The following is a 15,678-nucleotide window of genomic DNA, read 5'->3' as shown; positions in this document are numbered from 1 at the left end:
CGCCGGCCCCGGGGAGGAGGGGCGGGGTCCCTGCTGTGTCATCCGCGCGGGGAAGCCGCGGTGTCTCTTTCTCCCCGCGGCTCCTGTTACAGCCCCGCCGCGGGGCCCGCCCGCCGGCCCCCATCTCCGCGGCCCCGCGCCCCGAGCTGTCGGGCGCCCCAGCTCCCTCCGGGCAGCAGCGGACGCACCCCCGACGGGCTTTCCCTCGCCCACAGCCACCGGGTCCTCCGCCGGCAGCTTCCAAAATAAGGATGACTTGGGCCACGGAAAAGACCTCACCCACACCCCAAGTCCCGAGGAGGACGCGCCTCTTACCGAACCGAACCGCAGAGGATCCCACTGACCAGCGGCGCCGAGACTGGCCCGGCCAGAAGATGCTGCTGCCACCGGCGGTGACCTTTGACCCTGGCTCCACCACGCTGCTCGGAGCTGTCAGCCCAGCCCCGGCCTCGCCTCCCTCCGCGGCCCGGGCTGGGACGCCAGGGAGCCCCAGGGCTGCAGACACCAGGGCCCCCCGGGGATGGGCCGCATGGTTCTGGCCCAGACGGAACTCCAGACCCAGCAAAGCAGCCGGACCGCCGCGCGCCGCCCCGGCCTGGGGAGCTGATTCAGCTGGCGCTCCCGCCCAGGTCCAGCGTCACCAAACTCAAGTTTTCAGAACCTGTTCTGTTTCCCAGGATCGGCTGTTTACGGAGCAGAACTCGACCAGAGAAACTTCAGCTCCTGAGTTTTCCTCAAACCCCCCCCACACACACACACACCTCTCCCCAAAGGTGTGTGCAGGTGCTTTTTTGAAGCAGGCCCTCAGGTGGGGAGAAGCAGGTCTCTGGGCAGTCTGCCGGGGCAGGGGCCGCTGCAGGACACCTTCCCCGAGAAGGGGGAGGGCAGCTGTGTGGGGGACCCACTCGGGGCCTTGCTGCTCCCCATTCAGGGTCGGTTTTGGGGAAGCAGGACATCCAGGTTGGGGCTTTGCTTGTGTCACTTCTTCCGACGGGTAAGTGTAAAATGCAGAACGCTAAGCCTGTTCCTGACAACGTCACCCCGCTGATACTGGCCTCGGAAAAGAGAAAACAGTTTAAAAGCCACTTTTACACCTGGAATTCTTTCTGGGGCCTGTGTTCATCTCTTCTACCGAGTGAATGAACTGGGAGGCCAGACCACCTGTTGGAAGGTCCGTTCGTATTGCAGATAAATACCACTCATCTGGCAAGTATTTCTGGAGCCTGCACTAGTGAGGGGAATCTCGTTAGAGAACCATAAGTGCATGCCCCTCCACCCCCCCCCCCCCGGGGCGGCTGCCGGACAAAAGGCTAACAGAAGTCCCTGTGGGCCTCCCCTCCCGGGACTCACAGGAGGACAAGCAGGCCCCCCAGAGTCCGCTGCTCGTAGCAATGGTTCCCTGTAACTGCAGAGTGGCCAGACCACGGCTCTGAGTCGGTGACTTGAGCCGCCGTGGGACTTTTTCAGCCCCAAAGGGGAAGTGCAGACACAGGCCGGCTGCAGGTAGACGGCCACAGCGGGGGGACAGCAGAGAGCGCTGCTCATTTGAGTGCCCAGAACGGGCAGATCTGTGGACCCAGAGGTGGGTGAAGGCTGCCTGGGGTGCCTGGGCAGAAGGTGTGGGGTGACGGGATGGGCTACCAGGGTGTCCAGGGCTTCCAAAAGCCACTTGAAGGTGGCAGCTCAATAAAGCCGATATGTATCATCACGTGGGGTCATGTCCTATGGGTGCGTGGCCGTGGGAAACTTCTAACTTGGGCCTTGGAGGGCACAGTCTCGTCTGCACACTCCCGAAGTCGCCCTGGGGTGCAGAGCGGCGGGTAGGAACTGTCAAAGGGCTGGACACTCAGGCTGGGGGACAGGTTGCCCCAGAGGATGCAGGGAGAGCATGTGAGCAGCCGCTGCCCGTGGGCAGGGCTGAACGTGGAGAAGCTGCGGGGCTGGAGTGCGGCCTGGGAAAGGCAGCTGCAAGGTGGGAGCTGTGGCAAGTCGGGGGTCCTGTCCAGGGGTCAGGGAGAACTCGAGGGCCTTGGGCAGCCAGGCATGGATGGACAGGGGATGAGGCGGACGAGCAGAGGTCGCCATGGAAAGCCTCAGCCCTGAGGGTGTGATGGGAGGTGGGGCCAGACTGGGGGGGGGGCCACACGGACCAGTCCTGCAGTCACACCGGAGAGGCCCATGGAGACCAAGGAACACTTGAGAGGAAGACGTGACACCAAAGCAGCTGGGGGGCCAGAAGCAGGCAGCATGAGGGCCGAGCAGGCACCCGGGTCTCACAGAGGAGGCGCGTAAGTGACAAAGATGGGGAAGGCGGCAGTGGGGCCATGTGGGCGGGAGGTGACAGACCGGGGGGGGGGGCACAGAGCTTGGGGTAGAAGTGGCTAGAAGCACAGCTGCCATGCAGAGGGCCAGAAGGAAGGGGATGTGGTGCTGGCAGGGGTGGCAGTGAGTCCCAGGGAGGGCCCCAGGGGCCGGCAGACAGGGAGGGACACTGCCCGGCACAAGGGCACAGAGGCCTCAGGCAAGGTCAGTCTCCCCTGCAGAGCCGCTATCCTGCTGCAGCGCAGGGTGGGGGCAGCGCGGGCGCCGAGGAGAAGCGGGCCGGCCCGCCAGGCCCTGGGCACCGCAGCGGGCCTGGACTCCATCCAGCGGGAGGGCTGGGGGAGGAGACGGCTAGGGCCTCCCTCGGGGCTGGGAGAGGGTCTGGAGGACGGGCCCTGGGGGCCGGTGGGGAACCCAGGGGAAAGCCCGTTAGGGAGCACAGCCCCAGCAGGCAGGGCGGAGGGATGGTGGCTGGAGGCCTAATTAGGATGCAGGCCGGACACGTCCAATGTGGGGAGAGGAAGGAGCCCTCTGGAGCAGCGGCCGTGGGTGTGGCACCAGGGCAGCAGCGTGAGTCACGATGACAGCAGAGCCACAGCCCCGGAGGGAGGGATGGGGGCTGTTAGAGACCTGCCATCCCGGGCCTGGCCCGACACTGCTGCCCAGCGCAGGTGGGGCACTGTGTGGGGGGCCAGGTGTGGGGCAGGGGTGGCATGGGGAGGGGACAGGAGCCGGAGAAAGCAGCCAAACCCTGGAAGTACCTGCAATTGGGAGGGCGATGGGTCATTGCTCCCTCTTTACCTTCTAAAGACGCAGAACTGGCAAGGAGTGGAGCTAGGAAACCAACCTACATATAGTGTTGCGTACATGCGTTCTGGCTCAGAGCTGCAGAAAGGGGTGCACGGGGAAGTGGGTCCACCCCTGGGGTCCCGGAGGCTGCACACCCAAGATCCTGTGTCCGTGGGCCAGTTCCCTCCTGGGCAGGTAGATGCCATCTTCTCCCGGTGTCGTCACAGGGCTGCCCCTCTGTGTAGCTGTGTCTTCTTAGAAGGTTGGTGCCTCTGTGACCTCATCCTGCCTGGACCACCTCTGCAGCCCTGACACTGAGGGCCTGTGGTTCATTACATGAGTTTGGGGGCAAACTTCTCTGCTGAGAAGCTCAGTAATAAAGGAAGGCACAGAAAGGAAAATAAGTCCAGGACCCAGGAGGCACCCAGCAGGGTCCCTCCAGGCCTAACCGCTGCAGTGTTCCCAGGGCCCAGCCAGCCGCAGGCGGTCGGGGGCAGGGCACAGTGGCCGGCCACCCCCAGCCCTGCTCCTCTGCGGCCTGACTGGGCACTGACTAGCTTCCTAAGATGCCTGCTCAGTTGTGTGGACCAGTGTCCATAAAATGCCCTCATTGGCTTTGCAGAAGGGCGGTAATTGTGCTGCTGCTTAACAAGGGCTTAGTTGGCGAGATAGTGAACGCGTGTCCTGGCTCGGTCGGTCGTAATCATCCTGCGTCACATGGACCCAAGGACACGGGGCTGTCTGTTCTGGAAATACACTCCAGAGACATCCATTAGGCCGGTGTGGACACAGGTGGCCATCACCCCTGGGGACAGAGACGCAGGCCAAAGCACAGCAGGTGTGTCTCACACTGAGAGAATGACACGTGTTAAAAGCCCCCCAACAACACGTGCTGGAGAGGATGCAGGAAGCAGGAGCTGTGACCTGCTGGGGGGTGCCCACCGGGGTGGCTCCCATGGAAAGCCGCCTGGACCTGCCTAAAAAAAAAACAACCTGGAGGTACAAGACCTGGCCCCCACTCTGGGGCAGCATCTGGAGAGCTGAGTGGCGCGTTCAATGTCACTGCAGCCCTTCCAGGGAGCCAGGACGCAGCCTAAGTGTCCTCGGGGAGAGGGCTGGATCGAGGAGGGGTCCCCCACACCGGGGAGCACTATGCAGCCATCAGGAAAGCCAGGATGTGCCACTTAGAGCAAAAGGAAGGAGCTCGCAGGAAGGACGTGCAGCAAGTCAGCGTGACGAAGGCCAGCGCTGCACATTTGCACGGCAGATGATGCGACAGGGAGAAACTCCTCAAACCGCCAGCAGCCGTGATCCACAGGGGAGGCTCTGAGACCGAGGGGGAGGGCCGGGAGAAAGGGCAGGAGGGATGGCGGTGCGGAAGACGTTTGCAAGAATAATCTGGATGTGGGTTTATGGTAGTTGCAAGTTTTCTTAGTTACAGAAGGAAGAAAAGAACAGCCAGTGAGCTCCAGGGCCCCTGGAGCCAGGCCGGGCTGTGGAGGGGGTCAGGCCACCCTCCGTCCACAGGTCAGTGCAGGGGGGACAGAGATGTATGGGACAGAGGGCGACTTCAGCAGGTAGGGGTGCGTGTGAGGGTGTTTGGGGGCGCAGGGGTGAGTGTGCAGGGGTCACTGTGGGAGAAGAGTGGCTGACCCACATCCTAAGGCCAGGCAGAAGGAATGGCGGGGGGCCGGGGGCTGCTCCTGGGGAGGTCCTGGGTCAGGAGCTGGGGTAAGAAGAGGCATCTCTGAACTTCAGCGATGTCTGGGAGCCGCAGAGGATATGGGGGTGCTGACAGCTGGACCCTGAAGGGAGAGGAACCTTCCCCCAGGAGGCTGACTTGGGAAGGGGGCGTAATGGGGAGAGCAGGGAGGTTGGGCCGTGAAGTTAGGGGACTGTGTTTTCCCAGCAGGGAGGAGACGGGGAGAGGGTCCCAGAGACCCCCGGGAGACGGGCAGAGGCCCTAATTGTGGGGGGATGGGGAGACAGCCTGAGGCCTTGGTATGGAGGACCAAGCTACTGAAAACAGAGACGGGACTCCAGGAGGGCGGGAAGCTGGTCGGTGAGCCTCAGGGCGGGGAGAGAAGGGGCGGGCAGAACAGGTGTCCCCACGGCTGATGGAGTCCCAACTCCGAGACCCCAGAGTCGGACTGTACTTGGGGACGGGGTCTGGCAGAGGTGACTGGGGAAAAGAGGTCACCGTGGTGTCTTCCATGTGACCAGTGTCCCTGCAAGAAGAGGAGGTGAGGCCACAGACGCGCAGAGGGGGTAGCCGTGTCCTCCCCAGGAGACTTGCGTCTCCACACCCAGGAGAGCAGCCTTGGGGGACCACCTGCTCTCAGGTGACCACAGCTGCCCTCAGGTGGCCACACCTGCGCTGGGACCAGCCTCCAGGGCCGGCGGAAGTCAGCACCAGGGCTTAAGCCCAGCGTCTGTGGGCCTTGTCACCGCAGCCTGAGCTGGTGGATGTGGGCAGCACTGGCTGGGAGGCTGGCGTGGAGGGGCCACAGACACAGCTGCCCATCTTCTGTGGCCTCCCCAGACCTGGAGAACCGGTCTTCCTGAGGAAAGGCTTTGAAAGGAGACACATCAAGTTTCTATCGGGGTACAGAGGCTGCAGGGGGCGGGGAGTCGGGGTTTCTTAGACCAATGTCCAGGGCCTCCCTGGATAGGGCAGCTCCGGGACTGGCGTGCGCCCTGGCACCGGCGCATGGGCAGCCCGGGATGGGCTGGGAGTTTCCGAATGAATTTTCAGTGTGTGCAGAGGTGGCGCGGGCACGGGGGAGGGCTGGGAAGGAGCCAGAAAGGGGCGGGAACAGAGGTCTGCCGAGGAGCAGAGGGAACAGGAGGTGAGGAGCATTTGGGACATCCAGGTCCCCTTCCTAATGCTGCCAGTGCCACCTCTGAGCCATGGTGGCAAGCACCACCTCCAACTGTCCTGTTTCCCCGTAGCTACCAGGCGGCTGAGACGTACACTCGTGCTGGTGGCCAAGGCCCTTGCCTGTGCATGTGAACCATTTGGAACGGTGTTTGTCTACTCTCAAGTGAGTTATGCTTCGCCTTAACTTTTGCTGGGGGGGAAAAAAAGCAGAAAGTTCATACAGGAACCAGGTGAGAGAACCATAAAGCCAAACACCCCACGGCCTGTCTTTGCATATAGAATATTGGTTCTGGGTCACAAAGGGGCCCCTCGGCAATCGAGCTGCCCTCCAGGTAGGGGACGGGCCCATGGGCTCCCCAGTCAGCTCCCTGGGGTGTCCGGGGTCTGAGTATTTCCCTCCCTCACGGTCTGTCTGTCCCTGGTCACTCTCAGGACCCAGCACCCCCATAGAGACTCCGTCTCCCCTTCCTAATCAATCTGCGTCGAATCTGCAAGCTGGATAACCAGGACTATCAGAAACAGCGGCTGAGCGCCCTTGGGCTACCCTGCGTCTCAGTCTGACGACGCCATGCTTCTCAGCTCTGAAGTTTGTCTCGGAGCCCTCAGAATGTCAGGCAAGCCGAGGCCGGGCACCGGGATGCACCGGGGCACAGCCGCCAGATAGCCCACTGCACAGTAAGCCCCTCTTCCCTCCCTAGGAGGCTCCCTGGGGGCTCGGGCTTGGTGGGGTCTGGCTGCTGCTCTGACTTCCAGCCCAGGCCCGCCCCCCCCCCACACACCCATAGAGGGGTTCTGTAATGACGGGGGCCGCTTTGTGGCACTTCTCCCCATCACCGAGGAAGCTCAGCCATCACTAGTGAGGGTGGGGACGCGCCAGGCTCTGCACATGGCCCCACCCCAGGGTCTGGGTGGCTGAGGACCCGCTGGGCCGAGACAAGAACAAAGGAGATGAGGCTTCAAAGAGCGCATCTGGCCCATGGGTGCTGCCAAGCCTCTGCAGCGAGGTCCTGCCGTGCACACCTGCACTCAGACACCTAGTCCTGGTGCAGTGTGCACCCAGGTGCTTTAAAGGAGGACAGCTGGAAGTCACCCTTAACGTTAGGGTTTATTATGGCGCCAACAGACAAGAGAAAACAGCTTCCACTGACGTGCTGAGCTGCACGCTGTCTGCAGGCATTGGACGATGGCCCTGCTATTCCAAATGAGTCCAGGATCTGTGCTGATTTCACACGACGGCTTCACAGAGAATCCCGAGAGCGCAGGGTGCAGGTGAGAGACCCAGCTCACAGCCTGCCTAACTGGGCCAGGTTCCTCCTCCTATATGCTAGACCGGAGGCCGAACCCCAGCACACAGGGACAGATGTGCAGGGGGAAGGAGGGGAGCATGCAGATGCTGTCAATATCGCTAAGAAGACAGGTCAAGGTGCGCTGAGCAATGGGATGAAACAGGAAGCCTGAAAGCATCTGAAGATGAATGAGACGGGGTGCTGGAGACCATGGGGGGACAGATGGTGCCGTCAACATCACCCCGACAATAAAGGGGGTGTTCACGCCAAATGCCAGCTTCACCCGACTTCACGCCAAGGCACCACCTCATTGCAAATGGATAAAGGAGTTGCAGGTAAAGTGAGAAGGATACCAGAACCAGAAGAAGCACAGGTGACCATGGATCCAGTCTTTAGGGGTAGACAAGAGCATTTTAGGGGAAATGAATAAACCATAAAGGAAGAGATGTGTGTTTTCCATTTATATAACACATTTAAAATTAAATGCATTGGAAACAAGCAAATACAAGCTAGCTTGAGAGGGAATGACAAACGAGGAATAAAGCATATTGCCAGACAGGGTAGCTTAAGAGCCTCAAAGTAATAAAAGTTCCTCGTCATCAGGCCCTTACTAGGTGTAAAGTACGCAGCAGAATCCTCCAAGGAGATAGAATGAGTTCCACTTGGAAAATAAAGACATGCAGACACTGAGCGTCTAAGAAGTAAATGCCCAAGGTCCCCAAAAAGGCCAGAAGCAGCAGAACAGAGATTCAGAAGTATGTCTTTCTCAGCCTCGTGCCTTTAACCTTAATTCTTATGTCCCGTTGACTCAAGGCCAATATGAAGACATTCCAAGGCAAATGGGTAACATATGAAGAAGCAATTCACAGAAGACAAATCCATACCTCAAAGAGCACCTTTTTCATACTCAACATCAATAGCAGTAAAAGAATAAAAATTAAAGCAAGCGGTAGATTCCTCCCCCCCCCTTAACAAATGGGTGAAAACGTTTAAAATCTGAACATCGAATTTTGGCAAAGTAGAGGAAAACAGATGTATGTTGTTGTGGGAATGACCTCGTTTTTAATGACCTTGAACAGAGAGCTGACAATTTAAGGATTATGTCCTTAAAAAGATGTACCTCTTTCAGTCATGCATCCTAGTTCTAAAAAAAACTGAATTCTAGAAACTTTCCTAAATGGATACATACAAGGACATTTGTATAAGGATGGTTTTTACTAGATTATTTGCCACCATGAAAAGCTGGAAATAAGCTAATATAAATATAACATACCCACAGGATAGGACCGTATGCTGACCGTCAACAATGTTGACGCAAAGATGACATAAACTTGAGAAATGCTCAAAATACAGTATGTCAAGAAAGTCTTGCAAAGACGCTTTTGGGTTTTTGTGTTGGTCTCTGTATTTTCCAAATTTTCGACATGACTATGTATTACTTTTACATCAGGAAAACAACTAGGATTAAAATACTAATTAACCTGAACCAGATTTGGGATGACACCTATTTGAGATGATACAATGGAAATATCATCTCTATTTAGAGGTTAAATGTCCCCAGTGTTGGTAGCCATGAGAATTCAAGGTAAGAATCTGACACAAAAAGGTGCCAGTGGGTCCCAAGCAGATATGAAAGAAGGAGCGGTTTTCTAAATATGAAGAACTTGGGAGTTAGGTCACTGAACAAGAAGCACTGTGCCCCCAAGTAAGCCCCCACGATAGCCCCCTATTTAACCCCAAAATATGAATTACTTCTCAGTATTCAAACCCAAGGAGGACGCCCGAAGATCTCACACAGAGAGGTGTTTCTAGAGGAATAATAGCCTCTGAGTTCAAAATCAAATGGTCCTAAACTTTTGTTTTTCCTCTTAGGTAACATTTACCACCATTTGTAAATAAAGTGCTCAAATTTTATATGTCTTCTAAGATAAATGATTTCTACCTTCAAAACACTTCACTAAAATATACTCACCAACATAAAAAATTATCCATCTCCAACCACAGCCTGCCTACATCATAGTGAAAGCTAGAGAAATTCCTGTAAAAACAAGAATGAAAATCTCCAGGAAAGAAAAAATTACTGTTCTTCACACTCCTCTGGCCAATGCAATAAGGCATGAAAGAGAGAAGGAGTTTGTGATATTGGAAAGAGAAAGTTAAAGTCATCACTGATTGTAGGTGATGTTGTGAGCAAGAGGAAAGTCCAAAGAAATCATGAGCAATCTCGTTGGGGTTGCTGCTATGTGTTGAAATCATCTCTATCCAGCACAATTTTCAGTCGAGTCAGGACTCAACCCAAGTCTAACCAAGTCCAAAGACCCTGAAACTGTGTTCTTTTTTGAGCAGGTTGTAGCTCTGCTCTGTAAAGTAGAAGGAAGTTTGTAACATGCCCACACCATTTCCTATATGAAAGCAAAGAAGAATATTCATAAAGCAACAGATTCCAGAGGAAAAAAGCCATCTAGACATAAACATACATACACACATAGAGATGAGTTAGCTAGGCAGACTTTCTCTTTTAAAATGCATATTCTAGGGCCTCCCTGGTGGCGCAGTGGTTGAGCGCTGGGCTGCGAAGCTACCCGCGGCCTCTGCGGCGCCAGTTCGATCCCCGGCTGCTCCCTGGCCACCGGAGGAGGGTCCCACATGGCGCGCAGACCTCTCCTGCCGCCCGCTGCTCCCCCCAGCAGTGTGCTTCGGTCCTTCTGCCTGCTCTGCTCCCCGCTCTGGCTCTGGTGGATTCTCTCACCCTCCCGCGCTTCTGACTGTACCCAGTGCTTGTATAAATAAATAGACAAATATTAAAAAAAAAAGGATATTAGCCTTAAAAAAATTAAAAAAAAAATAAAATGCATATTCTAAATTAATGTATATGCTAAATGCAATTCCAGTCAAAGTTCCAACTGCATAAATGGAACAAAAATAATCCCCGTGCCCAGGAAAGAAGCAAGCAGGTGAGAACAGCAAATTTTGCTAAAAAAGGGCTGGAGAGAGATTCACTAAAATGACAAAGCGATAATATCAGTGTGATGGGAATGGATTTCCCCGCTTCCCAAATTTTATATCGTCATATTGTTAGGGGGAAATGATGTCCTGAGTTAATCCCATACAGGCTTTGTGGATTCTTGTTTTACTCCCAAGGAGCCGGCTGCCCACGGTATTGCCACCTCTGTCCCTTCCTTCCTGGAGCACCTGGGATCACATGCCCCTTATCTGCTATGGCCCAGAGCCTCCGGGCTTAGCGAGAGGCCCACAGCTGGACGCAGCTAACTCCTGACCACTGAAGGCCAGGGCCTTCCCCGGGGCCCCAGCAGCCAGGCCTGGTGGGGGGCTGCACCCAGCATGCCCCAAACCACAGCGGGCCTGCCCCGTTCCCACGAGGATGGCGGCGTCAGGAGCCAGAGGCACTGAGCCGGGGAGGACGTGGGCAGCACACAGCCCTGGGTGCTGCTGGCGGGAGCAGGGCTGCCCAACCTCCGAGGAAACCGGCATGGAGTTCCTCAAAAGGTCAAAAATAGGCAGGCCACGTGACCCAGCGCGTCCACTTCTGCCTGTAGACTCAGGCGTGGAAGGCGGAGTCTCATGCATGGCACACCGTGTTCACAGCAGCCTCATTCACTGCAACTGAGATATGGAGGAAGCAGGGCTGGTGCAAGGAGTGCATGAGGGAAAGCGTGGCCCACGCAGGAGCCAGCTCCAGGGAGGACGGCTGACCATGGCCAAGGCCCAGAGGACCCGCAGGACTTCCCGACATAGAGGGACAGTCCTGCCTGGTTCCGCCTTGGGGGCCCCCAGGGCAGGGCGATTCACAGAGAGGAGATGGCGATGGCGGCGGGGCTGGGGGAGGGGAGTGAGTGAGGGGGCAGGGTTTCCGGTGAGAAGTTCTGGAGATGATGGGGGCACCGGGGGACCTCTCTGGGGCACAGCAGTGTGGAGGTGCTTCATGCCTCTGAGCTGCAACAGCTAAATGGTAAACTTCCTGAAATGCTGTTTGACCACCATAGATCTAGAAAGACTACGGCAGGTGAACTGTTAGGGCACCATCCGTCCAGCGAATGGCTCATTGGAAGATGCAGACTGCTCCCCGCGCATCTGGGGCACCCCTCCCCCGCCCACCAGGTCAGAGTACCCGGTCCTGGGGAACTAGCGGGAGCAGGAAGCTGAAGCCGACACCATAAAACAGTGCACAGCAATTTCCTTATCACTGTCTCCTCCACTGAGGCTCTTTCACAAAAGTAATTCACAAAGGACAAAGTTCCTGGCCCACAGGACTCAGGCCTGGCCCACAGACCCTGGTGGGCCCACACTCCAGGGGCTGCCTGCTGGGAGAGGGTCACCCGTGGCCAAGGCTGGTCGGTCTGGGGCCGGTTGCACTTGCAGGGCTGGTTTCGAGAACACCTTTTGCTGGAGGCAGACGGATGTGTGCCTTGCCTACTCCCAAGCTGGGGACCCAGCCCACCCAAGCTCCAGCCTGGTCGGCTTGTTATAGGGCAGCCCCGCTCAGTCTCACAAACACGCTTGTCCCTGGAGAACCCCAGCCCATGGCTGTCCGAGGCTCTCTGCTGTCCTCCCAAGCATGCTGTCCAGCTACTGGACTTTCTCAACGAGAGAGCTGGGCAGGAAAAGAGCAACTCGCCAGCCCGTTCAAAGGAAAGCGAGCAGAGTTGCAGTCTGCAAGCTGGACGGCTTCATTATTCAGTACCCACGGGGATTTGCAAGAGAATAGCTCAGACACAGCCTGTTGCGACCCTCCACTCAAGGAAAAAGCCAATTATTCCTCCTACCTAAAGAGTTTAGCAGGAGTGTGGGACAGAAAAGCTTCTAGGATGTCTTTATCCTGGGCACGAGGAGGGAAAAATAAAAGGTGACAAAATTCAAGGACCTTTGTGTATTTTTTTCTAAGTCACGAGAGGAAAAAGGTTTCAATGACTTGCCAGTTTCTTCACATATAAAAAGGATTATCAGCTACTTTCACTTTCTAATGAACAGCCCCGGGCTTTAAATGAGTGCTCCAGCAGGCATTGAATTCAGACCCGAGTTGTTTTGATTAATAGAGAGATGTTGGAAAAAACACCCCCTTCTTGGGCAGGAGCCCTCGAGATCAGAGAAGCAGGGGGCTGGAGGGCTTCATCGGGAAGCACACACGGAAAGCAGGAGCTCGAGAGGTCCCAGGTCTCGCCCACAGAGGTGGGCAGGCAGGGGAGGCTCCCAGGCTGCAGCCTGCCTGTCCAGGGGTGCTGGGGAGCCCCAGCATGGAGGCTGTGCTGGGGGAGCTGGGCCCAGAGCCCTTCACTCTTTGTGTCCCGGCTCCTCGGAGCGGCAGCCTCTGCTGGCTGGGCCTGTCGCTTGTGCTGATCTGGACGTGGAGCTGCCTCCAGGAGCCAGCCGGGGTGGCTTCACACGCACCAGCTGGGCCTGAGGGCCGGGCGTGCCCAGGGCGCATGTCAGGGCCTGTGTGTGTGCCGGTGGGTGTGTGCATGTGTGTGCATGCACGAGTGAACGGGCACGCACATGTGTGTTTAAGCAAATGTCTTTGTGAACACACAAAGGGACATGTGCATGTGGTGTGTGAGTACCCATATGTGTGCAAGCATGGACCCGTGTCCACACACACGTCTGTGTACACCTGTGTATATTCCTACATGGAGGACATGTGTGGTGTGTGGCCAAGTCTGCCTGTGTACAGATGTGGATGTTCAGGCAAGTGTGTATGGTAAGTGTGTGTTCAAATCAGTGTCTGGTATGTATGAACCCACACACGTATATACACATGTGTAAATAAATGTGCATGTATAAGCATATATAACATGTAATGCATAGGTGCATGTCAGCGTGTGCATGTATGTGTGTGGATAAGTATACATGTGAATGCACATGTACCTGCCATGGATGTGTGTATATGTGTAAGTGGGTATATATATGCACAAATGAATGTGCATGCACAAATGCATGTGTATAAGCATACCCATATATGCATACATGGAGACACATGAAGTCCTATATGCTCACACGTGTGCACATGCATGAACACACACAGCTGGATTGTATAGCTGCAGTGTAAATGCACACATAAATGTATGTGTGCCCCTTGTGCCCATGTGTGTGCATGCAGATGCAAACATGCTTGCATGTGTATATGCATCCACACATGTACAGTACACACAGGTGCACACACGTGTATGCACACAAATGTGTGCACATGTAGCAGTGCTTCCACAGTACACATGTGTGTGCACACAGATGCATGGCCTGCTGCAGCTGGGGGCAACCCTGCACCAGCATGCCGCACATCGTGTCCCCATCCCTGTTGCCCAGGCCCTCCCTGCTGGGCACCTGGCAAGTACCTGACACTGCCGCTTGTGCATGACCACGTGGTGCCTGCGTGTCCCCAGAGACTGGTCCTGGTGCAGACCGACCCCCGCCTGGCTCTCCAGCTGTTGGGCACAGCCTGCTCCCTCTAGAACCGACTCACCCCTGGTGACCTGGTCTGCACTACGAGTCGCTGTCCAGGCCAGGTCAGCGGACCCAGGAAGAGCACAGAGGAGAAGCCACACCACCGGGACCGTCTGGGCACTTATGCAAGGTCCTGTCCTGGGGATGCGTCCACCTTTGGGGACCACCCTGCTTCCTGCACCTTGAGTGGCCCTGGGACCTACAGTCTTAGAAACAGACTTCAAACACAGCTCTCAAGCCCGGTCCCCAGACTCCTGGACACACAGTCACCGAGGCCCGAAAGAGCTTTTGTTGATGTGGGTTATCAGTAGCTGAGCTATTAGAAGTGAAATGTGTAACGTGTCATGCATGCGTATATGTCAGAGCGCAGTTAAAAACTAAGTTAAGAACTTAGTCGTTTGTAAAATATTTATTGACTCATTTAAAATAGAAATGACAAGGCTATTCTATGTTGACCTAAACAGCTTATCTTTTCAGAAAGAATGACATTTTCCAAAACAGAATTTAACGAGCAGAATGCACTGCTTCGTGTTTTCACATCTCTGCGTTTTCACATCACTGCTTCTGTTTTCACATCTGGCTCCACAGACAGAGGCCAGTTCTCTGCATCGTGCTGTGATGTCACACATCATGAGGTCCTACATCGTGACGTCATACACCATGTTCCCTCTGCGAGGCCCATAGAGGGACAGAGTGAAGCGGCAAATCTTACAATTGTCATAAAGATAGTTGGACCTCACAGACCCGCTGAAAAGCTCTCAGGGAGTCCCAGGTCCGCGAATCAAGCCGTGAGAACCACTGCTTTACTGTGAAGGGAGATTTTATTTTACAAACATCTGAATTTCAAACCTAAATCCTATTTTAACCCCTGGCCTCTCTCTGCCTTTAATCAGCTGGAATCTGCCAGCTAGGGAGCTGTCGGGCAGTGCAGGTGGGCACGTGTGCACAACTGTAACAGAATTCCCCCTGTGAGGGACGGCAACCCTCGCCTATCCCACCCCCAAGCCCACCCTCAGGGGGTGAGGGCAGATGAAGCTCTTGTTGCGTCCCCAGAGCCAAGCCCTCCTGGAGACCACAGGCCCGAATTCGCTCTCAGCACTTCCACCTCGGAAGCCACGGCCTCCGCTTCCCTGTCCCCCACCAAGCACTTCCTGGAAGCCAGGCTTCCTCCTGAGACATTTCTTTGAAAGACTGTACCATGCCGTCCCCTCCAGCTGACACGAGGACCCGCTGACCGCCCTGGCCTGCCCGGCTCAGGGTCTCCTTGAAAAGACCAGAAACAAGTGCTGGCGAGGGTGGAGGAAAGGGACTTCCTGCACTTGGAGGGGAGCAGACCCATCGGCCCCTGTGGACAGCTGTGTGGAGGTTTCTCAAAGCATCTTCCATACGACCGGGCAATCCCACGTTGAGGGGTCCACCCAAGCAGCAACATCACTCATGTGAAAGGGTGTCTGCCCCGATGCTCACTGTAGCACCCTCCACAACAGCCCAGCGGTGGACACAGCCTAAGTGCCCAAGGACAGAACAGCGGATTAAGAAGGTGCGATCTGTATACACAGTGGAATACTACTCAGCCACGAAAAGGATGCACTCTCGCCATCTGTGACAGCATGGAGGGACCTGGGGGCGGGGGGAAGGATGCTGAGCGAGGTAAGCCAGAGAGAGAAGCACAAACACCAGTGATTTCATGCCTGTGTAACACAGAAAACCCAGCAAAGGATCACATGAAACTAAACCAAACACCCCCTAGAAATCGGACTTCAGAATGAGGCAACCAGAGGGGGCGGGTGGGGATGGGGACCAACAGGGGAGGGTCGTGGATGGTGGTGCAGACTGTGGGTACCTGGGGGTGGGTGTGGTGTGGGAACATGCATCTGAAGAGGGGTGAGCCTGGACCCCTAAATCACACGCAGTGTTGTACATCATGGCCTCCATAAAATAATTTTG

This window comes from Talpa occidentalis, unplaced genomic scaffold (genome assembly GCF_014898055.3).
Source record: "Talpa occidentalis isolate TD23 unplaced genomic scaffold, MPIMG_talOcc4v2.1 talOcc4.2, whole genome shotgun sequence".
Lineage (NCBI taxonomy): Eukaryota > Metazoa > Chordata > Mammalia > Eulipotyphla > Talpidae > Talpa > Talpa occidentalis.
Note: the sequence above shows the minus strand (reverse complement) of the source record.